The sequence below is a fragment of the Triticum aestivum genome, chromosome 5D (assembly GCF_018294505.1).
Source record: "Triticum aestivum cultivar Chinese Spring chromosome 5D, IWGSC CS RefSeq v2.1, whole genome shotgun sequence".
In the NCBI taxonomy this organism is placed as follows: domain Eukaryota; kingdom Viridiplantae; phylum Streptophyta; class Magnoliopsida; order Poales; family Poaceae; genus Triticum; species Triticum aestivum.
In genome coordinates this window covers 20,715,443-20,725,518 of record NC_057808.1, presented here as the reverse complement: position 1 = coordinate 20,725,518, position 10,076 = coordinate 20,715,443, and positions in this window count along the sequence as shown.

The following is a 10,076-nucleotide window of genomic DNA, read 5'->3' as shown; positions in this document are numbered from 1 at the left end:
AGGTCCATGCTGTTGAATAGACGCCGAGGAACATCCACACGGTGGCGCACTGCAGACATTTGGCAAGCCAACACATTTTTTCTTTTAATTTGCTCCATCTCAAAATCCGTCACTTTCTGTAGGTTGTACGGCTCCTTGTAATTTACAACATGAGAGCATATAGTGACATGAGAATTAGTGGTATTGCCTATCTCCTCCTTCAGGAAGCTTGATTCTATTATCTCACCAAAAAACCTAGAGAACAATTATCATTAATAATTGTTATTCTTCTTGTACTTTCCGCAAAGATGGGAGTATACCTACAATCAAAAAACAAAGGAGCTGCTCAATCAAGTATCTTCCAAGCCCAATTCTTACCAACAATGCTCAATGGCTTTGCACCTGTGAAATTGGTCAGAACCATCTTCAATCACTTGATGGCAGAAGAACACAAGCATTAGTACTATGATATGGGGGGTACAACTCTTAAAAGTTACGTGTAGCCAAATTAAAGGCATAACAAGCTGAACAAATCATCTCCACTCCATTGCCAACTACAAAGGGATGATGACTCTGGTCTATACGAATCTTGCCTCTCCCTGCTAAAAAGTCATTGAAGTCATGGTAATGGTAGCAGAAAAATGCATTCTCGATGGCACTAAACCTATGACTAAATGTACTGGTTGATAGCAACCACTGATAGTGGCCTAACAAAATCTTGTCCCAAGCAATCTGTTGAACTTGTACTAAGAAGATCCGCCGTCTTAGTGACACTGCTGGCAGGGAAACTAATGCATAATTCAGTTTGCATGCATTTACCAAAAGTGAACTGTTTAACAGACGAACATTCCTAGTGGTAGTGCTTACAGAGAAGCTAATGCAGAATTTATTATTCAGACTAATCAGTCATGATCAGTATTTTGGCTACTTCTAATTAGTGCCAGAAAAAATGTATCTTCAGAGAAATATATACACTATCTGCAGGTTATGCCTATCACGCCAGAAAGAACGCGATACAGTTCTGGATCCGATTGTGCTTAGTACCTCGGTGATTCGGTTGCCGCCGAGCACATACCTCTCCTCCTCCTTCTCGACCTCCCCTGCCATAGCTCCCGTACCTTTCCTACTCCTCAACATCTTTCGCCACCTCTGCTGCCATGACATTGGGCCGTGGTCATACCACCCCTGTAATCTCTCAGTCCTTTCTGCTCTCTCACGTTGCAAACACTTCATGAACATCTCCGACTAAATCAAAGGACAAATATAATAAAAAGAGTGGCATATACCTAGTGGTTGGATATCTGATGGTTGCAGAACTGGGTGGATGGATCTCGTGGCTCGCGGGTGGATGGACTGGGCGGCGATGGTGGCTACCGGCTCGATGCAGCAGCACACGTGTGACGGACTGCCATCCTTGGAACAGGCTCGGCGGCGGACGCTGTCAGCCCCTGCAGCCTGCGCTACGACATTTACTTGGCGACGGGCACTGGGAAACGGCGCCACAGTGCATGAGGAAAGGAAGGTGGGAGGCACTCCGGTTGGGTCTCGACACCGGATGGGCACGGGATGCTGCTAACGTGACACTACGATCAGAGACCCTTTCACGAAACTGTGTGCGATGCATTAATCACAAACGGGGATGTAAAAAACCAGTCAAAAAAGGTGCAAAACGTTTGCAATGGAGGATGCATCAAACAAGGTTCAGATTTAGTTGCGTGTGCGATCCTGGGCATTCGGTTCAGTCCAATGAACCGTTTGCGATGAGGTGTAACAAAAGAATAGGACAGCCTGATGAATGCGTGTGCGATGTACAGCATACGGTTCACTCGGATGAACTATTTGTGATTAGGCAACACAAAAGAAACGGTCATGCAGATCAAGGTGTGTGCGATGTACAACATACAGTTCACTCGGATGAACTGTTTGTGATTAGGCAACACAAAAGAAACGGTCGGCCAGATCAAGGTGTGTGCGATGTACGACATGCGGTTCACCTGGATGAACTGTTTGCGTTGAGACAAGAGAACAAAAATGGTTCAATATAATAAATACCAAAAATATAGCAAGGTTCAACTTCAAAGATTACAATGCCCAAATTCAAACATTGCAAGCTGCGTCATTTCTGAAAAGCACTACAAAAAAAGACACTTCCGTGATGATACGTGTTTGTCACAGTAGGTCACATTTTCTGTCATGCATGTACATCCATGACAAATTTATGACAGAATCAAGATAGTCATACCTGTGCTGTCGTACAAGTGTTCCATGACATTACCAAAATTATCATCACGGAAGTGTCCACTTCCATGACGATAAATCGCGCGTCATAGAAGTGCTTTCGTCAAGGGTGACCGACACATGGCATCCACCGTAACGGAACGCCGTTAAGCTATCGGGTCCGGTTTTGGATCCGATAACCCATTAACAGCCCCGACCAACGGGGATTTTCCACGTGTAAAATTATCATTGGCTGGAGGAAACACGTGTCAGCTCACCGTTGGGACAGAGGTCATCCACTCATTGGACCCAAAGCGCCTATGACACGTCGACACAGGGCACGACCCAATAGAGGACCATTCCTGTGAAAAGGCCGGCCCGTTTGACTTGGTCAAAAGGTAGCGGGCCGGCTCACGGCAAGCCTGTTAACGGCATGTTCGCATATAGCCCATTTACAGCCCGCTAACCCAGGGCCCGTTTACGGCCTATCCGAATTAGGCCTAGTAGCGTTATCTGGGCTGTCCAATATAATTCCAGCCCGTTTTAACTTCCGGCCCATGAATGGCCCATGACATCTTTTGACCCATATGAGGCCCTTAGTAACCCTCGGCCCATTAACGTCCCGTGGTAAAACTGGCCCGTAATGAACAGTGTACCATTTTATACCCATTAACGGCCCATTATTCCGTTGGGCCGTTTCCAGCCCATGTTATCTTTTGGCCTTGTTAGGGCCCATTTATTCTTGGGCTCATTTCCAGCATTCGTTTAGTTTTGGCCCGTTATTGTCATTTTCAGCTTGTGGGCCAAATACAGCCCGTGGTTACAGTCGGCCCATTTGTGGCCCGTTAATACGTTGGGCCGTTTTCATAGCGTCATCAAGTACGGCCTATTAACGACGGCCCATTATGGTCGGCTCATGATTGGACGATTTCAACTCTAGCCCATTTACGGCCATAACGTGGTCTGTTATTGGCCCATGTTTGGCCAAGTGATCATACGGCCCGTAGAAGGCCCATTGATGATACGGCCCGTACAAGGCCCATTGTGTCAACGGCCCGTAGAAGGCCCATTGTGTCTACGGCCCTTAGAAGGCCCATTGTTTCTACGGCCCATAGGAGGCCTACAATAAATATGTAGCCCATTGTTAATGTGGCCTAGTTTAAAAAATAGGTTATTCCGGCTGTGAGCAAACCGCGGAAAAAGAACTGCACTGACTACAAGAAAACAAATAAACGAGACAACGGAAATAAATAAGCAAGTAACTTACGCTAGGCTATCACGGCTATTACACATATTACATCCACTAGGCATCAAAGTTCGCCACCAGTGCAAATATAGGGAACAAAGCAGCATATAAACGCCGCAGCAAAACAAGTCCAGAACTGAAACCACTTCAGAAGAGCTCAAGAAACAATATCCTGGGTACCCATAATTCTGGCAAGATGCTTAGCAAGCTTATTAACTTTCTTTTGTTTGGCTCTTAAATACTCCAGCACTTGCTGTTGCACCAGAAAGTATGCATCTGAATGCTGCAGGGACTTCCTCAGTCCTTCGGCTTCCTGTCGCATAACATCTGATCGATGTCTTTCAACTTGAAGTTGAGACTCAAGAAGCCAAACTAATTCAGGCAGCGAGTACGAAGAGCTGGTGCCAGCAGTAGTAGCCAGTAACTCGAACACTACATCAAGACAGGACTTTTGGGTTGTCTCAGTGTCTTCAATATAGTTTTTATTAGCTTTCTTGGAGAACAACAGGGATGTCTCACTATCTTAAACCAGATCTGCATTACTTCCTTTACCATTGCATAACAGGGTACTCTCCTCCAATATTTTATCCGCGTTCTAAAGGAGAAACTAACAAACACATCACAGGTTTACAATGTAGTATATGAACTCATTTTGGTAAACCAGTTCAGTAGTAAGGTGGACAGGATAACAGCATGAAACCAACATATATCTATGTAGTATGGTCACTGTATGGTCTATATCATTCTAGTTTATGTTGCCAAATCAAGATAGATACAGTTCGAATCATATCTATTTAAGACAAAGCAACATAGACAAAATATAAGTGTGGGAAACTACACAACAATAACAACACTTGTAATGTGCATGGCATGAGAACATAACTGTTTATTCAATTGAAACTGAAATCAACATAGAGCAAGTTACAACAGCAAACACGTTAAAGAAACAGGTTTAAAACATACCTGTTGCGCCATTGGAGTTTCAATTGCATCATTCAAATTTGAAATTAGTTGGTATGAGTAAATACAGTGATGCAAGAGCAAAGTAGTATGAACCATAGCTACGGAACCTGACCTAAGAACAATTCTTCTTCTGCTTTAAGCGTTGACGTGGGGTTCGGAGTGGGGGTCCTCGTGCTTTGGGCACTGCAGTTGCCTTACTAACTGCTCGTGTTTGGGTGCTCTGTGGTGAAGACGGTGCTGTGTCAACGGGAACTGGGTTATTATCTGCTGGGGTTGGGGTTAGAAGGGGTGTAGCTAGTTCTTTATCCAACTAGGTAGGGGTACGATCTGCGTGACTCTGGGTTATGTGTTGTGGGGCTGGTTCTTGGGCAAGTACAACCGTGGTTCTATCTCCATCGACAGGTAGCACGATCTTTTCTGAAGACCATGTTTTTACTCCCACAGATACTGCCATCACCCCCTCCAATTGAAATGGCTGATAAACAAGAAAAGTAATTGAATGTATAGACATTGTAAGATAGACAGGTGCAATGGATAGTAGGGAAGAAAATAGGGCATGAAATAATTCACGTTTATGTTGTCTAACCGAACAGAATAGCAGGACATAATTTCAAATATATGATGGCTAATTAAACAGGATAGCATGACACAATTTCACATGTATGATGGCTAACTAAGCAGGATAGAATGACATACTTCAAAATATGATGACTATGTAAACAGGATGACATGATATAACTATACGATGTGTCTATTAAAGTGGTTGGCATGCCATAAATCACAAACATGACGTCGATGGAAACATGATGGCATGATATAATTCACGGATAGAATGGCATAATTCAAAATATGATGACTATGTGAACAGGATGAGATGATATAACTATATTATGTCTTTAGAAAATGGGTTGACATGCCATAATTCAGATACATGCTGTCTATGTAAACATCATGGCATGATATAATTCGAATATATGATTTATATACTAAGGAAGTCAGCAGAGGGCAATCGCATATATGATGTGTCAACTAAGGAGATGGCATTCAACATCGTGTATATGATGTAAAAACTAAGCATTGCAATACAACATATGCATGATATGAGTAATATAACCCTGCCAAGTTTGAGCATACACCTCAGGGGGATAATAGGACTAGTCATCTGCCTCTGAATCCTCCTCTGAAGAGCTATCTGTAACCAGCAACATATCTGCTTCACCAGGTAGCATTGTCTGCTCTGAAGACCTTGTTTTCTCTCCAGATTTCTCCATCACCAATTCAAATGGCTGATGCACAGGAAGAGCAGTTGAATATACAAACATTGTCGACAAAAGCAATGAGAAATACAAAAAAAGGACATCATGATATAATTCACATATATGACGCATGGCTAAACAGCATGGCATTACATAAATCACATATATAATGCCTTGCAAGAAGATAGCATTGCATAATTCACATATATAATGTCTTGCAAAAAGATGGCATTGCATAATTCACATATATGGTAATTAGACACTAAACAAGTGGCATTCACACAAATCATGTCTAAACTAAGCAAATGACATAGCAATGCACAATACCATACACACGATATGAGCAACAAATCCCTGCCAAGTTAGAGCATGCACCTCGGGGGGGGGGGAATAGGACTGGTCATCTGTCTCTGAATCCTCCTCTGAGGAGCTATCCGTAACCAGCGAGATATGCGCTTCGTCAGATAGCATAGTCTGCTCTGAAGACCTTGTTTTCACTCCAGAATTTCCCATCACCATGTCAAATGGCTGATGCACACGAAGAGTAGTTGAATGTACTAACATTGTTGACAAATGTAATACGTAACGAAAAGAAAGGATGGCCTGATATAATTCACATATAAGATGACTGGCTAAGCAGGATGGCATTGCAAAATTCACATATACGATGCCTGGCTAAACAAGATGGCATTGCATAATTCACATAAACGATGAATAAACTAACCAGATGGCATTCACACAAAGCATGTCTAAACTAAGCAGTTGACATATTTGATATATAAAGTAATCAATGCAAGGCACCATATGCATGATATAACTAACATCAGCATGCCAAGTTAGAGCGAAGACCTCATGGGGTAAATAGGAGTGGTCTTCTGCTTCTGAATTCCCCTCAGAACAGTTATCTTCCTCTTTGATTACGATCCGAAATGGGTGGAGGGGGGCTGCCTTTGCACCCACCATGGAGCGACGTCTGCATGAAATTTTATTGCCACGCAAGGCTCGTCTATTTTGCTCTACATGTTCAGTTCCATTGTGTACAATAACTGACATGCATAGGAATAAAACATAGTCAGATTATGTAAGGAGTGCATGCACAAATCCAGAGTGATGGTAGCAAACTGTGGATAGACCCAAAACCAATGATAGCAGGCAGATAATAGCTTTAGTTAAAAAATATAGATAATGGCTCCTTTAATGTTTATTTGCACCCAACATGAAACTCATAGTAGACACCCGAGATTAACCAGATAGTAGAGAGATAGTACTTATTGCTGCCCCAATATGTACCCCACAACCAATTGAAAACTCAAGTTTCAGCATAAGTTTGGACCTGAGTCGGAGTCTAATAGGTGAACACGACGATAAAGTAGCATGTCATCATATTGAGCAATGCATAACGTAAGCAGACAAGGAAGAGTGCGACCTCTCTTGCGGACCCGTGTTGTCCTCAAGGTCATCTGCTCAGTTGATGATGGTAATGCAATTGTCGTGGCTGCCAGCGGCGGGGAAGAAGATCTGAGGCGGCGAAAGACAGTCTGGAGAGCGGATCCTTGCTGTGGTGAACCCTTCCGTCGTTGGAGCAGCTGAGCTGTGGTGGAACACAGCACCGCAGGAGCAGGACAAACCACACAAGGTTTTCTTTGACTCATATCTATAACATAAGTAATTGTGTAAGTGCTTGTTTGAATTTGAGGATTCGAACAATGCATGGATAGGAAATAGACAGGAATAGGATAGGAATGCACGTGCAAAATAGAGAATTTAAAAACACAGGATTTCTGCCAATCTGGGTGTTTGGTTCACAAGAATTGGAAGATCACAGGATGCAAAGAAGTATGGTGAGATTAAGTCAAACCACAAGAAGTGTACAACCTCTTTGGCGAAGCCATGTCGATCTCAGCGTGATTGGGTTGGCCGGTGAGGATGCTCCGGCTGACTTTGCTGTCGGAGGAGGGGAAGAAGATCTTAGGCGTCTGGACACTAGCAGAAAAGTGGGCTTTTGTCCCGGTTGGTAAGGGCCTTTAGTCCCGGTTTTTGAACCGGGACTAAAGGGTCGTTACTAATGCCTCCCCCTTTAGTCCCGGTTCTTACACGAACCGGGACTAAAGGCCGTCCACGTGGACGCAGCCTGGAGCTCCACCTTTAGACCCGGTTGGTGTTACCAACCGGGACTAAAGGAAATTTTATGATATTTTTTTTGCGAATTTTTTTAATTTTTTTTATTTTCAAATTTCTGAATTATTTTAACCTCTAATCTCTAATCACCACCCCTCATCACTGCTCAATTTATCCTCTAATCTCTAATCACCCCTCATCATTCCAAATCATCTAACTTCCCGGACGGTCACCCATCCTCTCACTACTCCAGCCTGAGCACGCTTAACTTCCGGGTTCTATTCTCCCTCGTTTCCAAGTCTGCACTTGTTGTTTTTTTCTTGACAATAGTAAGATGTCAATTCTATTAACCCTCAGAAATTTAGCTTGAGCATGAAGTGACACATTTCACTGTTTGAGTTTGAAACTATTGTTTTAAAAAACAATAATTATTTAGTAACACTAATATTTCTGGAATAATTAGTTTTACCACTGTTTGACCACAGTTTGACCAGATTTGACCAAAATTCAAAAAAACTGAAATAATTATTTAGTAACACTAATATTCTAGAATAATTAGTTTGACCATTGTTTGACCACAGTTTGACCACAATTTGAAATTTTTTGAATTTTTTTGCCTCTCCAGATCTTAAAAGCTTGGTATCTTTTTTTCTGTTAGGTTTTTGAGGATTTGAAATTCGGATGTAACTTTTCGAGTAGATGATTTTTCATCTAAAAAACTTTTTCATCCGAGTTCGTATGCAAAAGTTATGCCCATTTTAAGAAATTCCAGAGAGATTTTGCAAATAAAGTCGAAATTCATATTTGTTAATTTTCCCAACAACAAGACCACATATCACATGGGAAACTTATTTTATTTTATTTTTTTGACATTTCCATCATTCTATTTTCTTTTTTCTAAAACTGAAAAGGCGGTCCACAGGGGGGGGGTAGAGTTTGAAAATGGGCCTTCAGTACCGGTTCGTGCCATGAACCGGTACTAATGCCTCAAAGCCCATTAGTACCGGTTGGTGGCACCAACCGGTACTAAAGGTTAGACCTTTAGTCCCGGTTGGTGCCACCAACCGGTACTAATGGGCATCGCACCCTTTAGTCCCGGTTCGTGGCACCAACCGGGACTAAAGGGCCCAGGTGAACCGGGAATAATGCCTTAGCCGCACGAACCGGGACCAATGCTCACATTAGTCCCGGTTCGTGACTGAACCGGGACTAATGTGAAAATTGCCCTGTGACGAAAGCCCTGTTTTGTACTAGTGAGAGATGGAGCTCGAGGTACTGCTCCGCTGTGATGGAGGGTTTCATCATTGGAGCAGCTCCGGTGAGTTGTACGACGCCGAGGCTGAAGCAGGACAAGAGAGACAACGTTAACCTGAGTGGAATTCTAATAGCATCTCCAATAGATGACGTAAAATACATAACCACAAAGTGCTAGATGTATACATCAGCCGCTCATCTCTGAACTTAACCGTCAAAACTGAATTTAACTGTCGAAACTGAACTTAACTGTCGAAACTGAATTTTGCTGTCGAAACTGAATTTTACTGTCGAAACTAAACGCACGAGAGGTGAGGCTACACGTCAGTCGACTGACTTTTTCATCTCTGGTCAGTCGATTTTGCAGCCGTTGGATACGAAATCAAGGGCCTGCAGTTCATCTTCAACCTCCACCCCCTGAGCCGCCAGCCATCACCGGCCAAATAGCCGCCCCGCCTGCCCCAAAAACACTCCCCACCACCGGTCCGCCGCCGCCCCGGCCATTCCTCTAGCCCCCCTCCCCCCTGCCGAGCTTTTTCTCCAGCGATCCCCACGCCACAGCCCCACCACCGCCAGCGACCACCAACCCCACCCTGAACCCTAAGATAGATAGTGGGGTACTTCTCCGGCGAGCCCCCCTCCCCACTGCGGCTGGTTCTTCCTTAACTCCGGCGAGCCCCCCACCCCCTGAAAATCAACTGACCCAAAAGTCGATTCAGTCGACTGAAGTGTAGCTAAATCGGAGCAGCATCGCAAGCAAGAGCAAGACCGAGAGCAGCAGCGCGAGCAAGAGCAAGAGCAAGAGCACACCAGGCAGGGTACCGGGAGCAAGAGCAAAGCAACAGCGCGAGCGAGAGCTAAAGCAGCAGCAGCAAGTGGCCGGCGACGCCGCGGTGGATGGAGCCGAGCCGTGTCGGCTCGGGACCGTGCGCCGGCAGCACCGTGAGATTGAATCAAGAAGTAAATGCGGCAATTTGTGTACAACCCCTTTGGTGGCGCTGATTAGGCCGCAGCTTCATCCGAAGAAACGGTGATACTGATGC